This window comes from Globicephala melas, chromosome 3 (assembly GCF_963455315.2).
Source record: "Globicephala melas chromosome 3, mGloMel1.2, whole genome shotgun sequence".
Classification (NCBI taxonomy): domain Eukaryota; kingdom Metazoa; phylum Chordata; class Mammalia; order Artiodactyla; family Delphinidae; genus Globicephala; species Globicephala melas.
The window spans coordinates 56,732,493-56,750,164 of record NC_083316.1 but is presented as its reverse complement, the minus strand read 5'-3'; the positions used below and the strand labels follow the sequence as shown (position 1 = coordinate 56,750,164).

At 36.7% G+C, this 17,672-nt stretch overlaps 1 protein-coding gene across 1 annotated transcript in view; it reads right to left on the bottom strand.

Annotated features, from left to right (window-relative positions):
* TNPO1 (transportin 1) overlaps positions 1 to 17,672 on the bottom strand; it is an 83,837-nt gene that overhangs the window by 65,436 nt on the left and 729 nt on the right. The gene's annotated exons all lie outside the window — the stretch shown is intronic.

Below are 17,672 nucleotides of genomic sequence, written 5' to 3'. Positions count from 1 at the left end.
ATCAGATATAAGTGTAATCAGGCTGTAAAAATTTTATAAGGGTGAAAACTAAGTAGGTGATTAAGGGCAGTCTTCTATTGTTTTATTACCATGACAAAGAAACAATGAGGCTCAACCAAGACTGACACATAAAAAAATTAATGAATATAAAACCTAGAAAAAAAGGTGAGATGGTAAGGAAATCTGAGATTACACTAGACATAAAAGATAACACTAATCTCTTATACATACTAAGGAAGTGTTCAGTTTATAAGAATATACCCTTAAAAACTGAACCTTGGGTTGAAAAGCTTATTGTTATCTTATAAACAGAGACACTGAGTTATCTATCAGCCAACTAAATATCATGTTGTTATCACCATCCATCCCCCTCATCCCATGAAATTGGAATTTATCAATTCAAACTTTAACTGTAATTAGAAAATAGCGATCCCAACATCTTATCTCCAAAATGAAAACAGCATTAGACAACATCCCTATCTTGTTTTTTTAAAAATGGAGAAATCAAGACCCAGAAACCAACATTACAAATTAATTAAGAAAAATAATTTGATTTCCATTTTTAAAAACATAGTAACAACACCCAGTTCTGTATTATAAGGTTCTTTTCCCTCTTTGCTTTTGCATAGTGCACTGATTTTCTGATAATTGTCAGTAAAACCAAAGGCTCTTTCTAAAGGAAGCTGAGTAGCCTACAGCCCATGTCTAACCAACGGTTCTAATGGCAAGGTTGATACTTTGTGATTGCATTTCCTAAATGCAATTAATTAAACCAGGATTGGGCACCCAACTCTCCACATGATGAATCCCAGCACAAACAGATAAGCTAAGTCAATTGAATTTCCTTTTTCAGAAATATAAACAGGAAGTACTAAGATCATTTAAGCATTTACCAGTTCTCAAAGCAGAAGCTAAAAGGTCACAATGTGGTAGGCAAGTGGCCATCATTCGATTCCACACACATGACAAAATTATAAAGAGGCGGGAATTGTAAGCAAAAGCAGAAGAGAATGGACCAGCACAGAGAGGAAGCAAGGAAGCATTGAGCAAGATTACATGGTCCACCAGAGTGACAGTATCTGCTTCTTGGAGCTGCCTTGCTTCCAGATGGCTTTCTAGTTCCACAAATGACTTTAAAAAAATAATAAATCTCTCCCTTTCTCTTAAGACAATCTGAATTAAGTTTTCTTCCTTGGAACCAGAAGCACTTAATCAGAATAGAAATAGTAAATAACTATTTGAATATATAATCACATAATTTTATATATATATAAAAATAAACTATTCCCAAAATGTATTTGCTTTAAGTAGAAGGAACTGAACTTTTTAGGGGCGTTCTCTCAGAACTGTAGGGCTCAGAACTAATGAAGGCTGATGACTATCATGTAAGTCAATTTCCTCAGACTGAACACCAGAGTAAATCTGAAAGCTGGCATGGAAGTCTCTGAGAGCTAGTGAGCATAATGAATACACCCAGATGGGCAAAGAGCAAACTGAATAGGAAGAATAGAGAAAGCCAAGAACAAAGCCAGCTGCCAGTTCAGGTGTGCACCCTCTTTACAGACAACAGAATTCCTTACACATCTACTTCTATTCCTCCTCTCCCTTCTCTTGCCTTTTTCAAATTATATTACTTTGTTTCTGAGCACTGGCCATCACTGCCTCTGCTGCCATCAAGGGAAAAATAAATGCCTCAAATTCATTTTATTAACATTTATACTAATGGGATATGTAGGGACAGTAGTAACATACCCTCACTGTGATGCCAGCTTTCAGGTAATACTTGCTTCCCAAGACTCAGTTCACATCTCAAAGGACCTAAAACATCTCTTATCATGATTTCCAGGAGGCACCACTGTTTACAGATATGGTGGATAAACACACGCTTTATTTGAACAATTATAGAGGGAGCTCCTAGCATATTTCAGCAATACAAACTTAGGCGATCCAACAAAACAGTAATACGGTTGGCCCTTTCTATCCGCAGGTTCCACATGCCAGATGTGGAAGGCTGTCTGTTCTACACCACTTTATATAAGAGATTTGAGCGTTGTGCATTTTGGTACGGGTGGGGGTCCTGGAACCAATCCCCTGCAGATATCAAGGGACAACTGTACATTAATAACTTTACTTATGTGGAACACTAATTTAGAACCAATAGATAACACATGAAAGAAAAATTCACAAGAGGAAATACAACAGTAAACAAACATGGGAAAATGCTGAATCTTACTAGTAATCAATAAATGTAATAATGAAGTAATGTTTTTAGACTAATTAGCAAAGATAATTTTATAACAATATCCTATGCTGCTGAAGACATGATGAATCAACTCTAACAAATTACTGGTGGTAGTGTAAACTAATACAACCTACTGGAAATCAATTCAGCAATCTATATCAAGAGCTATTATCCATTTTTATACCCTTTGTCCTTATGATTATATTTCTGAGACTGCATCCTAAGAATCTTAATTACAGAAGAGAAAGCATTATTCTCGAAGATTTTAACCCAGGAGTATTTCTAATACAACAATAAATATATGGGTAACTAAAACAACATTCAACTGAAAAAAGATAGTTAATTTCTGTAATGACATGGAAAATGTTTATGATCAGAAAGTGAAAAAATGATAAAAAGTTGTATGTAGAGAACAATTATAGGGAATTCCTTGGCGGTCCAGTGGTTAGAACTCCATGCTTTCACTGCTGAGGGCCCAGGTGTGGCCAAAAAAAAAAAAAAAAAGAGAGAACAATAACAAATATGTAAAAAACATGTATAAAAAAGACAATTATTAAATGGAAAAAACTGGAGGGAAACAATGAAAAGCTCGCAATGTATTAGGATATTAAGATTATGAGTCCTTTTTTCTTTTCTCTTAAAAAAATTTTTCAATATTGTGGTTACATTACCTTCATAATGAAAATAAATAATAAAAATCTCCAACAGTATAATTACTTTAAGTCATAAATAGGGCAGGAGAAAAGACCCCGGAGAACGTAACTATATTATGGTATGACGCTTGCTACTCATAATAATGACAGAATTGTTAAAAAGTTTAAATTATACCTCTCCTGCTTTTTAAGAAGGTGTGAAACATAGTTTAGAAAGTTTTTTGTGAAAATGCTTAAAGGTTATGGTACTTAAAGCGTTAAGTTTTAGTTACAGAAAAGTGATGCACTTGCAGCAACTGTTTCCCAGATCATGCCATTAAAATGAGTAGACACAATGACATGAAGATAACATTGAAAATAAGAGTATCCTCATAGTACTGGGGAAAAACACATTCAACCTTTGGAAAGCAAAAGAACTGTACCAAACCTTATACTAGAAAACAGTAAATGAAAACTGTTTATTTAAGATTAAAAAATTGTTTTATGATCCCAGAGACCTAGTCTCACAGAAAGGCTGTCCTGAGAATTAGAGCACAGAAGTTTTACTTTTGCTTAGATAATGGGAATTATTTACAGATTCCATACTTGTGATTAGTTTTTTATTATGGTTTTAATATCTTATACGTATGGAGATATTTTTTAACAGTGCTATAGTAACAAATTAATGTTGAGACATTTAAATGTAAAGATATACAAAAACAGTAAGCCTACTACAAAATTTACAACAAGAATACCATAATTCTTTAATATAAAAAGAATTTCAAGCATCTCTCATCAACTTCCTAATTTTTCAAAACATCGATACATAATTCTGGAAATATCATTTAAGAAAAAAATCAATAAATAGCTAAATTAAACCATACACTGAACTAGAAGAAAAAAAATCCCACAAAAATGTAAAAGCCAAAAGCAAATTAAAATGAATTTTACCTTAGAAAAGAGGATCTACAATTCTTCTACAACAGTTCTTGAGACTTCTGTACTAGTAAGTTCTATTGATTTTCCCAATAATTACAACTATAAATATTTTAAGCAAAAATTACTAATGAATAAGAAAATTTTGACTACAGAAATAAATAAATGACCATATACCACAAATAATTTAAATTTGTCATTTAGCATATACGGAACTGAAAAAGGCTGGAGTTCTAGTACTTTTCATTTTGTTAGTTATTTGTGTCATTTACTATTTCACTCTTTAAGAAAATAAATCATAAATCATTTAAGTAATTTAAAATTAAGATCTTCAGAAGTCAGTCAGACAGTTTACATGTGGAATCTAAAAAAACGGAACAAATGAACCTACTTACAAAACAGAAATTGAGTTACAGATGTAGAAAACAAACATGGTTACCAAGGGGGAAAGGGTGGGGAGGGATAAATTGGGAGATTGAGACTGACATATATACACTACTATATATAAAGTGTATAAACTAATAAGAACCTACTGAATGGCACAGGGAACTCTACTCAATACTGTATAATGACCTGTATGGGAAAAGAATCTAAAGAAGAGGGGATATATGTATATGTATAACTGAATTACTTTGCTGTACAGCAGAAACTAACAACATTGTAAGTCAACTATACTCCAATAAAAAAAAAACAGAAAGAAATAAAATTAAGATCTTTAGAAAATAAATGAAAACTGTTTCATTTAAGATAAAATAATTATCTTAGAATTGTCCACAGATTCTTCTTAATATATTTTTCTGCCTAAGGAAGCTAATGTAATAACTAAGATAGGGTGGGAAAAAATGCTTACAAATTATAACTTGACACTAATGGTATAGCTCTGTGTGTCTATTTAGTCTATGAGATGGATACCATCCATGATCATACACTTATAACTGGTAGACACAGGAGTCTAATGAACTGCCTTAAAAGTATACACTATTTCTACTACACTAAACTGATTCTTAGAAAAATAAATTCATTTATTATAAAACAAATTTTTCCTAAATCATTTTCCTGTGGTAGGGTTGGGGACATAGAAAGCAAAATCTTTGTCTTAAGTCATATAATATTTCAATTTTAGAAAAAATGTCACAGGCCACTAATCCATATTATTTACAGTTAATAAAATACATAGTCTTCATTTAACTCTTCATTATATACTCTTACAGGAGTAATACGCATATTCTAGAAGGAAGAAACTCCAGAAATTAAATCAATAAGCAAACATTTATTCAGCACTTGTAATAAGCTGGATTTTATAGCTGGAAACTACAAATACAATAAAAGCCTGGAAGGAGAGAGATGAACTAGGAAATTCCTAAGATTTTTTATGTTATTCAATTCAACAATTCAATATGTGGCTAAGGTATTTTGATAAACTTGATTCCAAAGCATTTGAGATGTATGGGAGTTTGTATTTCCCAATTAATAATAATTCCCAAATGATAATTTTAACTGAAATCACAATTTTGTCCTGGTTGCTGACAGGACAACTCTACTAGAATCTCACTGGTGAATGTGTAGATTCTGTTTTACAAATAAAAATACCTGCCGTGCACCTTATCAGCAAGTAACAACACCAACACAAAAGCCCCTAGCCCACTGGAATGTAAGGTTAAAATAAAGCTAGGCTTTTTATTAGAGCCTTTTCCTTTTTATGCTTCAACTTTTTATTTCTCTACTGGCTCTTAACCTTCCCCACCAAATTCCTACATTAAGTCTTAAACTACTATACCACTCTCTTGATTCTGAGCTTACTACCTGTGCTAAAACAAGACTCCAGAAAAACCTCCTACCTTGACAGTTTCTCCACCGTTTCATCCTTGACTTACGGTGGGGTGGTGTCAGACCAAGGGAAGGATGACATGTGGGGAGGCGAAACAGACACTTCAACTCCCAGCCGCAGTGTAACCTCATGGGACAAACTGCCCAGGTCTTTAAGTCTTCTGTGCCACAATGAGCCAAAATAACATCAGGAAAAAAGGCGTGTCAGAGATCTGGGGCTCTTGTCTCAGTTCTTCTCTGCACAAAGAACTGGCTGGGCAATCCTGTACGAATCATTTACACTCATTTGGTTCATTTCCTCATTTATAAAGCAACTAAAGACCATGCTCCTTTTCAGCTTCTAGAAGCAAAACATTTAGTAAATAATGAGTCTGGTCATATTCTACATACAAAAGCCAGCCTTACTTCTTTTCTTTATACTTGCTACTGAAATTCTCCAAGTCTTCAGGGAAACTTGTGTTCAACTCAATTGTTCAAGTGTAGTTCTGGGACTACTAAATTACCTGAGTGAGAGCTTCATGTCATTTGATTCTTTCAGCAAATACTTGGGCTCCTGTGAAAGGGCACAGTACTGCACCAGGTTTAGGTCATTTCTTACCGAAGTTATTCAGTAGTAAGAACAATCTTTAGCTGAAAATGTTATGTACAAAAATTTTCATCACAACTTGGGTTTCTACCCAACAGAAGTCTTTACCCATTATCCCCTCAAAACTGTGTAACAGAAAACTGTGTAACAGAAAACTGTATAAAACATTATTGAACTAAAAATCCAATGGAGCATTCTAATTCCTGCTCTGGAGCATCTGTGGTTTCAATGATTCACTGTTTAACGCTCTTTTCCTAAATTAAGTCTCCTAATATTTTCTAATAAAGGTTTGACAAGCAGCATTTTTTTTTTTTTCCTGGTACGCAGGCCTCTCACTGTTGTGGCCTCTCCCGTTGCGGAGCACAGGCTCCAGACGCACAGGGTCAGCGGCCGCGGCTCACGGGCCCAGCCGCTCCGCGGCATGTGGGATCTTCCCGGACCGGGGCATGAACCCGTGTCCCCTGCATCGGCAGGCGGACTCTCAACCACTACACCACCAGGGAAGCCCAGACAAACAGCATTTTATGAGCTGAAACATATATCAGGACTCTTCAGTCCATGTCCATATATACTGTCAACTAAACTTTACCACAAAAGAATTAACCCAAGTACTTCATTTTACCTTTCTAAACAATCAGCAGCAGTAACTCTGAAAACATATCATTTATACTGAAGTCTGGTAAAATTTACATATGAAGTGTAAATATCTTCACTTTCCTTGTGCTTTCCTTCTGCCCTGATGCTCATCAAGGTGACATACTACACTCTGATCCACCATTACAAAGAGTTATAATCCAGATCTAGAAGTTTAAAATCATCCTTTTAATATAAGAATCAGTGCCTCTGATCTATATATTTGACTTGTCTGCCCACTTCAAACATGGAATTTCAGATTTTTCCAAGCACTACATGGGAGGCACTGTTGTATAGAGCTTAAGAGTACAAACCCTGGAGTTCCTTGGCTTGACTTTGAGTTCTTGCTCTGCCACTTATTAGTCATGGAAAGAATCATTAACCTTTGATCTATAAAATGATATAATTAACAGTACTTCTATCTCACGGGGCTGTTATGAGGAGAAAATGGCAAAGTTCCATTAAAAAAAAAACTCTTTGTCTAAAAAGATGACAACTAAAAGCAGTATAAAACCCTAGACTGGATCCTGTACTGGAGGAAAAATGTTATAAAGGATGTTACTGGGACAAGTGACAAAATTGTAATACAGATTGTAAAAAACTAAATTTCCTGAATTCGATAACTATATGTGCTTTCAGAAAAGAATATCCTGGCTCTTAAGATATACAGACTCAGGTTAAGGAGTAGAGGGGCAAGATGTAGGCAACCTACTCTCAAATGATCAAAAAAATAATTACTTGTGTATGGGGTGGGTGGGAAGAATGTGGCAAAACGTTAAAAATTGGTGGATCCAGGTAAGGGGTATATGGGAGTTCTCCCAATTATTCTCACAACTTTTCTCTAACTTTCAAATTATTTAAAAATATCTTTAAAAACCAGCTTTGACTCCATTTACCCTCCACTACTGCTCAATTTCTCAATTTCCCTTCCATTCACAGAAACATCTTGAAAGCTATGTACAGTCACCATGTCCCCCTCTTCACTCCACTCCTCAGAGACTGAGATTTCCTTGTTGCCAAACCAAATGATTTCTTCTTGGCCTCATCTTAATTTCTCCACAGTGCTGAAAATGGGCAACAATTCCTTCACCTGTTAGCCTGTGGCATCACATCTCCCTTGGTTTTCCTTTTACTTCACTGGCTGCTCTTCGTCGGTCTCCTTTGCTGGCTCTCCCACCCTTAAATATCCCAGGCACCTTTCTCCTATCTACATAATCTCATCCAGTTTGTGCCACTGAATAGCTCTCTGAATTTCAGACTCAAGTAACCAACACCTTATAAGACATATCCACTTGTTTGTTAAATGGGTATCTCAAACTTTGCTGACTAAAACAGAACTCTTGCCCATCCCAAATCTGCTCCTCCTCCAGTTGCCTATTATCACTAAATGCAGTTATTACGGTTCATCCAGTTGTTCAGGCCAAAATACCAAGGACTCATCCTTGATTTCTCTTATATTCCACATTTAAACCATCAGTCAGTACTGTCAAAATATGCCCTTAAAATATACCTTCAAAATATACTCTGAATCTGACCATTTCTCACCCTCTCCACTGTCTACCCCAGTCCAGATACCATTTTCTACAAAAGCATGGTCTACTACATTTGGTTTCCCAGCCTTCTCTTTTGTTCACTTACAGCCCCATTCTGAGACAAAGCAGCAAAAATGATCAAGTTAGAATTGGAATTAAATCATGTCTTCTCTCCATCAAAACCATCCAATGGTTTCTCATCACACTTAAAAATAAAACCTCATATTCTTACCATGGCCTACAAAATTGTTCCTAATGTGGGGTCCTCCCTACTAGCAGACTCTGCCCCCCCTTTTCCACTATGTTCCACGCTAGTTTTCTTGCAGTTCCCTGATGTTGTTATGCTTTTTCCTACTTAAGAGTCTCACTTTTGCTTGTTCTTTCTTCAAATATTCATATTGCTCACTCCTTCTCATTCGGATTGCTGGCCAAATATGACCTTTAAGAAAGGCAATGTTCTCTTCCCTCTCTCTCCACCCCATTACTCTCTATTTCTTCTCATTGCTTTAGTCAGTACCTATTTTTCCCCCTTTCTCTTCATTAAAAGTATCTTTAAATGAAAAATTGATGTTACTGCTTCTCATCGTATAAAAAAAGTAACCAATACAGATGAAATTCAAGTTCTCTTCAAGTACCTCTCCTAATCCTGGTCTCCTCCCCAAAGGTACTCTAATATTCATTTGATGTGTATCCTTACAGAGCTGTTTTTTGCTCATTTAAATCGTATGTTTCTGTCGAAATAAAAAGAATTTTATTTCTGTTCTATAAAAACTCATCCAAAATATGCCTTAGCTTTCCTACTCATTGTATATATAGCTCTATTTCATTATAATTTTATACCATTACAAGCAATTCATTCATTCAACAAATATTTACTGAGTGCCTATATTCTAGGCACTGTTCTAGTTATTGCAAATAGAGCAATAAATAAAACAAAGATCTTTGCCGTCCTGGAGCTTATTCATGTGGGAGGAGAAAGACAATAAACAGAATATTTAGTGCTAACTTCCCTGCAAAGGCCCAGAAGGTAAATATTCTGGATTTTGCAGACCACCTTCAGGCCAAACAGTAAGAATAGTCTGTTGTATGTTCTCTGTTTTTGTTTTACAACCCTTAAAAAAATGTAAAAACCATTTTTAGCTCATAAGCTGTACAAAAACAGGCCACAGAGCAATGGAGCTCTAGCTTGCTGTTTCCTGCTATAGTGTGTTAGGTGGTGTGTGCTATGCACAAAGTAAAAAAGAATCCAGGACAAGGGGGATGGGGGGTTAGGATGCAGTATTAAACAGAGTGTTTAGAGAATGTGAGATCTGAGCAAAGACCTGGAGGTAAGGCCAGTGAGCAAGGAGGAAAAGTGGTAGTAGGAAATGAGGTCAGGGAAGTAAGGAGAAAGGGGCGTGGGCTGGGCAGACTATGTAGAGCCTTGCAGTCTACTGTAAGGACTAGATTTTCTCTGAGTGAAAGGGGGAACCATTGCAGGGCTTTGAATAGAGGAGTGACAGAGACTATCTTAATTTGTGAAAGGTTTGCTCTGGCTACTATGCTGAGGGAAGACTACTGGGAGGAGGGTAGGGTAGAATAGGGAGACCAGGTAGTAACCTATTTAAGTAATCCCGAGATACGATGGTTGTGGCTTGGACCAGGGTGGTGGCAGTGGAAAAGGTGAAGCACGGTAAGATTCTGGATATATTTTGATGATACAGAAAAAAACTGGTCGCCCTGAAGGAATGGATCTAAAGTGTCAAAGAAAAAGCAAAGTCAAGAACAACTCCAATATTTTAGCCTGAGGTACTGCGAGGATGGAGTTGCCATTGACAAACCAAAATAGGGAAGTCTATGGGTAGAGTAGGTACTGGGGAGGAAGTTTAGGAGGTAAGTTTCGGACAAGCTGAGTTTGAGGCCTATTATTAGACATTTACGTAGAGATGTTGAATAGGCAGTTGAACATGTAAGGAATTAGGGAGAGAGGCTAAAGATCTAAATTTGGGCATTGCTAGCATTTAGATGGTAATTAAAGCCATGAGACTGAATGAGATTACCAATGGACTGAGTATTTATGAAAAACAAAAAACAAGGATCGAGCTCTGGGGCTCTCCAACACTAAGAGGCCTGTGAGAAGAAAAGCAAAGGAGAATTACAAGGAAGCAGGCACTGAGGTAGGAGATAACCAAGGGTCTAAGTATCCTGCAAAGCAAAGAAGAAAGTGTCTCAAGAATAAGAGAAATAGCTCTGTCAAATGTTGCTGATAGGTCAAGTAAGATGAACAAAATCAAGGACATCTGGCATTTGGCAACATGGAAGTTACTGGAGAAATTAAGGAGCTGTTTCAGCAGGAATGGTGCACTGGCCTGATTGGAGTGGGTTTAACAGAGTATGGGAGGAGAAACCTTGGCAATAGCAAATTTAGACAACTCTTTCGGGGAATAATGGGGCAAAAGGAAACCAAAAATATGGGGAAACAGGTGGTGAAGAGTGGATCAATTTTTTTAAGATGGCAGAAATAACAGCTTGTCTGTTTGCTGACAGAAATAATCCAGTAAAGAAAAAAATTGATGTGGAAGGACAGAAGCTGAAGCAATTCCTTGAGCAGGTGATAGAGGAGAAAGGATGGATCTAGTACAAAAGCACACAGAAGAACATAAAACAGTTCATCTAAGATGAAAACCAGGAAGATAGCAAGTACTGACACAGATGATGGTAGTTCATGGGGTGGTGGGAGTGTGTGGAAGTTTTCTGATTGCTTCAATTTTCTTAAAATAGGAAGCAAGGTCATGAACTGAAAATGAAGATGGGAAAAGTTATATTGGAGGTTTGAAGAAGATATGAAACAGTTATTGAGGGAAGTAGGAAAGTGAACAGACTAGGAAAATACAGTATAATCAACAGGCAGCATTAACAAGTAATGTGAGGTATGTGGTCATATGTGGTTGTGTGTTTCCTTCCAGCCATACTAAGTTATATAGGGGCAGGCACAAAGAAAGCAGAGAGTTGGTTTTAACCAGGGTATGGTTCTACTAAACAAGCAAAGAACAAGGGAGCTATCCAAAGGAGTGATTAACCATGGAATTTAAACTGAGTAAGAAAGGGAAGTAAAAACATCAAGAGGGTGAATAGCAGGGACACAGTAATAGGATCAATGGACTGGCGATTCCACTGGGGTAAGAAGAAGGTTGGGGCTGAGATACTAACTAGAAGGAGTGAACTACTAAAAAAGGAAGTATGGTCAAGGAGTAGAAAACATGAAATGGTAACCATAGAGGGCCTGTAGTTATTGACAATGCAAGAGGCTATCACTTTGGGAGTGAATGACTGAGATAAGATAGAACAGATGGGAAGAACACTGGAGGGAAGATCAGGTATACTCATTTTAATCTCAATATAAAGACTGAGATGGTATTAGAGAGAGAGGCAATGAGCCTGGAGCTAAAATAATTAAGAAATGAGGAGGAATGACCTGAACAGTTAGCAGTTGACAGCAATCATGAAGGGTAGTAGTCACATAATCTGATGACACAATCCAAAACAGGATTTTCAGGGAGCAGGGAGGGAGAACAGTAGCTAGGTTGAGACTGGATTTTGTGGATGACGGACTGTAAATTCCAGTGGGCACAGTAGAAGAATATGAAGAGTTGTTAAGCGGTTTCAAAAAAAGGAGACAAATATAGACCTTTTAATGATTTAGAATGCAGGAGATAAAAGGTGACCTGGGCTTCCCTGGTGGTGCAGTGGTTAAGAATCCACCTGCCAATGCAGGGGACACGGGTTCGAGCCCTGGTCCGGGAAGATCCCACATGCTGCAGAGCAACTAGGTCCATGTGCCACAACTACTGAGCCTGCGCTCTAAAGCCTACGAGCCACAACTACTGAAGCCCGCGCGCCTAGAGCCCGTGCTCTGCAACAAGAGAAGCCACCGCAATGAGAAGCCTGCGCACCACAACAAGAGTAGCCCCCGCTCGCCACAACCAAAGAAAGCCCGCGTGCAGCGACAAAGACCCGATGCAACCAAAAATAAATAAATTAAATAAATGAATTTTTTTAAAAAAAAGGTGACCTGGAAGTCTGGAGGTTCTGTGGCAACTGACAAAGATATTTTTGAATATACATGATTCCTGATATACCCCTATGTTTCTCTAAGAAATGGAAATTGCTTAGGTCGAAAATGTTTTTACTTTAAAATTAAAATGGCTATACTGATTTATTCAATGTTTGAGTTTCCCTACAATCTTATCGATACATACTAGTAAAACTTTATCACTTTTGCCAATATGATGGGTAAAAAAAAATTTCACTGTTTTATTTTGCATTTCCCTATTGGTGGGGTAGAGCATTATTTCATGATTATTGGCTAGCTGTACTTCCTCTTCTATGAATTTGCCCACTTAAAAAATTGGATTCTCTTCTTAGTTTATAGCACCTAAAAATAACCTATTTTTCTATTTCTCTGCTCTTAATGAATCACACAAATCAACGCTGCATATTTCTCATTTCAAATCTTTCAATGGCTCATGCTAGGGCAACACAAGGCTTGGTAGGTACCTCTTCCTGAAATCCTTCTAGTATATACTTTAAGAGATTCTCTACTTAAAGCCCACCAATCAAATCTGGCCACACCTATTAGTTTCCATATTGTCTATGGCTGCGTTTGCACTACAATGGCTGAGTTGGCCTACAAAGCAGAAAATATTTACTGGGTGTCTCCTCAGATTCATATCATAAGAGCTTCATCTACACTTCATTGCACCTTTTTGTTTACATCTCTCTCTCTACAGTAGTATCTAAATCTCTTGAGGACAAGGGACAATGTCAGCACTAAAAATGCTTACTGAATGAATAAAGGGCACAAGTCCTTCATAATTTGGCATGTTTCTCATCACTTTCCTATGCTCTAGCTAAAATAAACTATATTTTTACCTCATTAAGCATTTTTCAACAACATTTCTAATGGCAGCATAATGATCAATGTTTTATATTCATTTACTTACAATTTTGATGGATACCACCTATTCCTAATCACTTATTTGTATCTATTTTGTACACTCACAATCTGCTGAAGTATTTCTCTCCCCTAATTCCTTCCCTAGTGAAGACAAGAGCAATGGAATCTTGGCCTTTCTGGGATCAACCTTTTCATCTATGGTGGTTACTTTGGCACCTGACGTTTCAGGGACTTCACTGATAATTATTTCACTAATGGCTTCAGAGTGCTTCAAAGTCAGTTATAAAACACGACTCAAAAATTTTTTTTTTGCTTTAGTTTTCAGTATAAAATTAATCTCACACACCTTGTTGGTAGTCTTATTCTCCTTAACTTGTACATCTCAATTATTTATTTATTTATTTATTATTAAGATTTTAGTTTTACTTTGCCAGGGGTTTCACTAAACATATTTTTCAATATAGCTATTTACTGGGCCTTTCTCACTTCTCTTATACCCTAAATTTTTTTTTTTTTTTTTTACAGGCTCTGGACGCGCAGGCTCAGCACCCATGGCTCACGGGTCCAGCCGCTCCGCGGCATGTGGGATCTTCCTGGACCGGGGCACAAACCCGCGTCCCCTGCATCGGCAGGCGGACTCTCAACCACTGCGCCACCAGGGAAGCCCTCCCCTAAATTTGATGGATTTGTTTTTTTCTCCTCTATCTGTGTTGAGGTCTTTACAAAGAGTGTTCCACCCACAAATGCTTGCTGCAATCATTTTAGAAACCAGCTTTATATATTCATTACATTCATTACATACATACATACATATTACATCTCATCCAGGTAAGGAGTTTTTCTTTCCTTTTTAAAATATACTTGGATAGTTAAGCCTTACCTGTTTTAACTTTGTAATTTACTCATTCGTTACTTCCAGCTCAGTTTCACTATCTCAATAATGTGATCTACAATCTACAGTTAACAGATCACTGTTATAGTGAATTATAAGATTCCTTTAAAGATTTTGTATTCATTCAATGTATACATATTTATTATAAGATTCTGAATATGTGTATCACATAAAACTTACAAAGTTTTGGGTTTTGTAATGAGGCAGATCTAGACTCAGATCCAGCCTTGAACACTCTTGAGTCCTTGGGCAAAGTACTTACTTACCGATACTTCAGTTCTCCCACCCAGTAAAATGGAAGTAACTCTCATGTGTAAAGCAACATAGGGCTAGGATAATGAGCATAATGTACATAAAAGTAACAATGTATGCTAAGTGCCTACAAATGATGCCCAGTATGTTATACAGAAAAAAATGTTAACTCACTCTCTCTTCCCTCCTAACTCAAGCAAAAGGGCAATAAATGCTGTGCTCCTCAACTTAAGTCCCTTATTAAATTCCCTTAAGTAAAAGCAGTTTGGCGATATGAACCATGAGCTCTGGATGTTCATATACTCTGACTCAACACTTTCACTTTGGGAAATCTATTTTAATGAAATATCTAAAACACAGAAACTGTTTTATGTATAAGAATGTTCACTGTAGTGTTTCTTACAACTGCAAAAAGAAACTTGCTAACTGTCCAACAGTAAAACGTTTACTTATGAGAAATTCACAAAAACATTGTGGTCATTTGAAAAGATGCTGATGAAATAATTTACTAGCAAGAGAAAGCTTATGGTGCTAGGTGAAAATAGCAGAATGCAAAATTGTTAATATTAAAGTCTCAACTGTGTAAAGATCAAATAAACTGAGAAAAAATATTGGAAGGAAAGGTATCAAAGGGTTTACAGTAGTTACCTCATGGTCCTGATATTAGTGATTATTATTTTATGATGTTTTCTATAATACCAATGATCATGACGATGATAATAATAGCAGTTATTATGTATGAAGTGTTTACTACATGCCAGGCCAAGTTCTAAGAGCTTAGTATTAACTCATTTAATCCTCATAAGATTAATTCCTTAAAAGATGAGATAACTGAGGCACAGTGAGATGAAGTAATTTGTTCAAGGTTACACAGTTAATTATGGAAGGTGCCAAGACTTGAATCCAAGTAGTCTGGCTCCAGAGTTCCTGCTTCTGCTATACTACACTGAAAAGACTTGCTTTGTTTAAAAATTTTAACCGTTAAAAAGGCACATGCCAATTCAAACCTTGTGGCCTTTCAGATATGAGATTTCTTTCAGCTTTCCTTCAGTTCTGAATTCAAATATTTGCTTTGCCATCAGGTGCCATTTTGGAATAAGATGTAGCCACCATTCCTGTATAGGTTCTATCAACTCCAGAAAATTCTAAGACAAATCTCCACCCCTATATCCTGTTCCATTATCTCATTTAACCACTGAGACTCTGGAACTCTTAACATTCTTACGTATTACACCTACTGACAGTACTTCAAAGAATTCTTCTAGTAAGGAGGTCTTAGAGCCAGCAAGGGTGGCTTCTAGAAACTCTTTCCCACACTAACACCCATCCATGTAACTACAATTACAGTTTGTAGTTGTAATTGTAGTGGTAAATCTACAGTTACCACTTTTGCAAACATTCGTCTTCCATTGTAAAGTTCTCACCCTCTGCCACCCAGGAGACCCCTCTTACCTGCCGACACTCACCAGATAGCTACCATAGCACGGGCTGAATGGAACCAACTAAGAAAGATTTTCGACACCTGGGGAATTTAACTGTCTCTCATCCTCCTTTCTGAAGGTGGCATTATTCTCCACTGTTTTTAAAAACTTCATCAGTTAATCAATCACCTTGACTTCCTCAGCTTTCTCACCCTTTTGCTGGTAAACCAAATTGTTTTTTTAGGAACAAGGTCTTTTTGGCACCAATACATATTCAAATATCAATTCCAGGAAAAAATATTCATAATTTACACCCTGGGCAATAAAAATAACTTACACTTACTGCTGTGTTCTTCTCTGCAGTTTACATTTGCTAAATTTATTTCATTACGTATGTCACTTGGTTTGGCTTCCTTTATAACCAAATTCCTTTTCTTAAAAACAGTATCTGCAGAATCCAACATGGTTGACTGCAAGCAATTCTTCTAAACATAGTACATTTATATTTCAATGCAGTTCATTTACAGTATTTAGAAAAACAGACTCATGAGATGGCTTTAACATTATATAAAGAAGAAAAACTAGTCATAAAAACAATGAATACAATAACAAGTGTTGATAATGGAAAGATTTACAACCAGAATCATACATATTTTTACCAAAAGCTTATCCTGCTCACAATATGTAATGATAATAAGCTCGATTACCTTAAAATATTTTTATAGATATTTCAGTGGGAGGAATTTAGTAATTCCCTGAATATCTAGGATGAAGATGTAACTACATCAAGGCTCATCTGGTGGGGGCCCCTTTTAGGAAAAAGAAAATGGAGCACTAATAGTTCATTAGGCTCCCATTAAATTAGGTGAAGTAAAAACCGTACTGCCAAACTTACACATTTATGCGTTGCATATGCTGAGGAGTAAAGAAGAAATCTGCACCTTCAAGCTAATATTTCTCTTTTGCAGTTGCAAGTTTTCAACTTGGTGGAGTCACTCTCTAAGAAGAATGGGGTGCAGGAGGGAGTGAAAGTGGAAAACAGAATCATTTTCAAAAGACGGAATCCTCCCCTGCTTCATTAGGCATAACTTATTTACCATTCTAATATGAAAATTTAATAAAACAGAGAAACTTAAAATCCAAAAGTAACTTGTTATCCTAATAATGAGCATGTCAGGACAGCCATTTTACAACCTTACAGTTTCAAATACCTATTCCACGATACAATTTGTATTTTAAAAACATCTTTCCTTTAGATTAAAAAAAAAAGAAAAGCACCATTTATGCACTCATCATTGAAGTCATGAGCTTCAACGCAGGATCGTTACTGAGCTTCTTAATACAACTGTCAAAATCAATTTGTGGATAGTCTCCAACTTTAAATTTCTACATTTTTATCTGCTGAAGAACCGAACTGATTAGCGATTGTTAAGATAACGGACTTAAACTGTAAGCAATCCTTGCAAAATCCAGTTGATTTTTAAAATCAGGAAACAAATAACAGGCGATTGTTTTTGAAGGATGAAAGCCATGCCCAAAACAGGTTGACTGTGGCGTGGGTCCGCTTCTCAGCAGCAGTTCCCTGTGGCGCGTTCGCGTGAGAGAAGTACAAAAGGGCAAAAGCGCAAAAAACACAAACCCACGCAAAACCCGTACAGTTACAAACATTAAAATTATGTACACATGTCGTGAAACCATGAGTCCCCAAGTGTAAAGAACCGCCTGGAGAAAGCGATCAGCCAGCGGAGTGTGGTGGCGATGGTCTGTGTGGACCAGGGACACC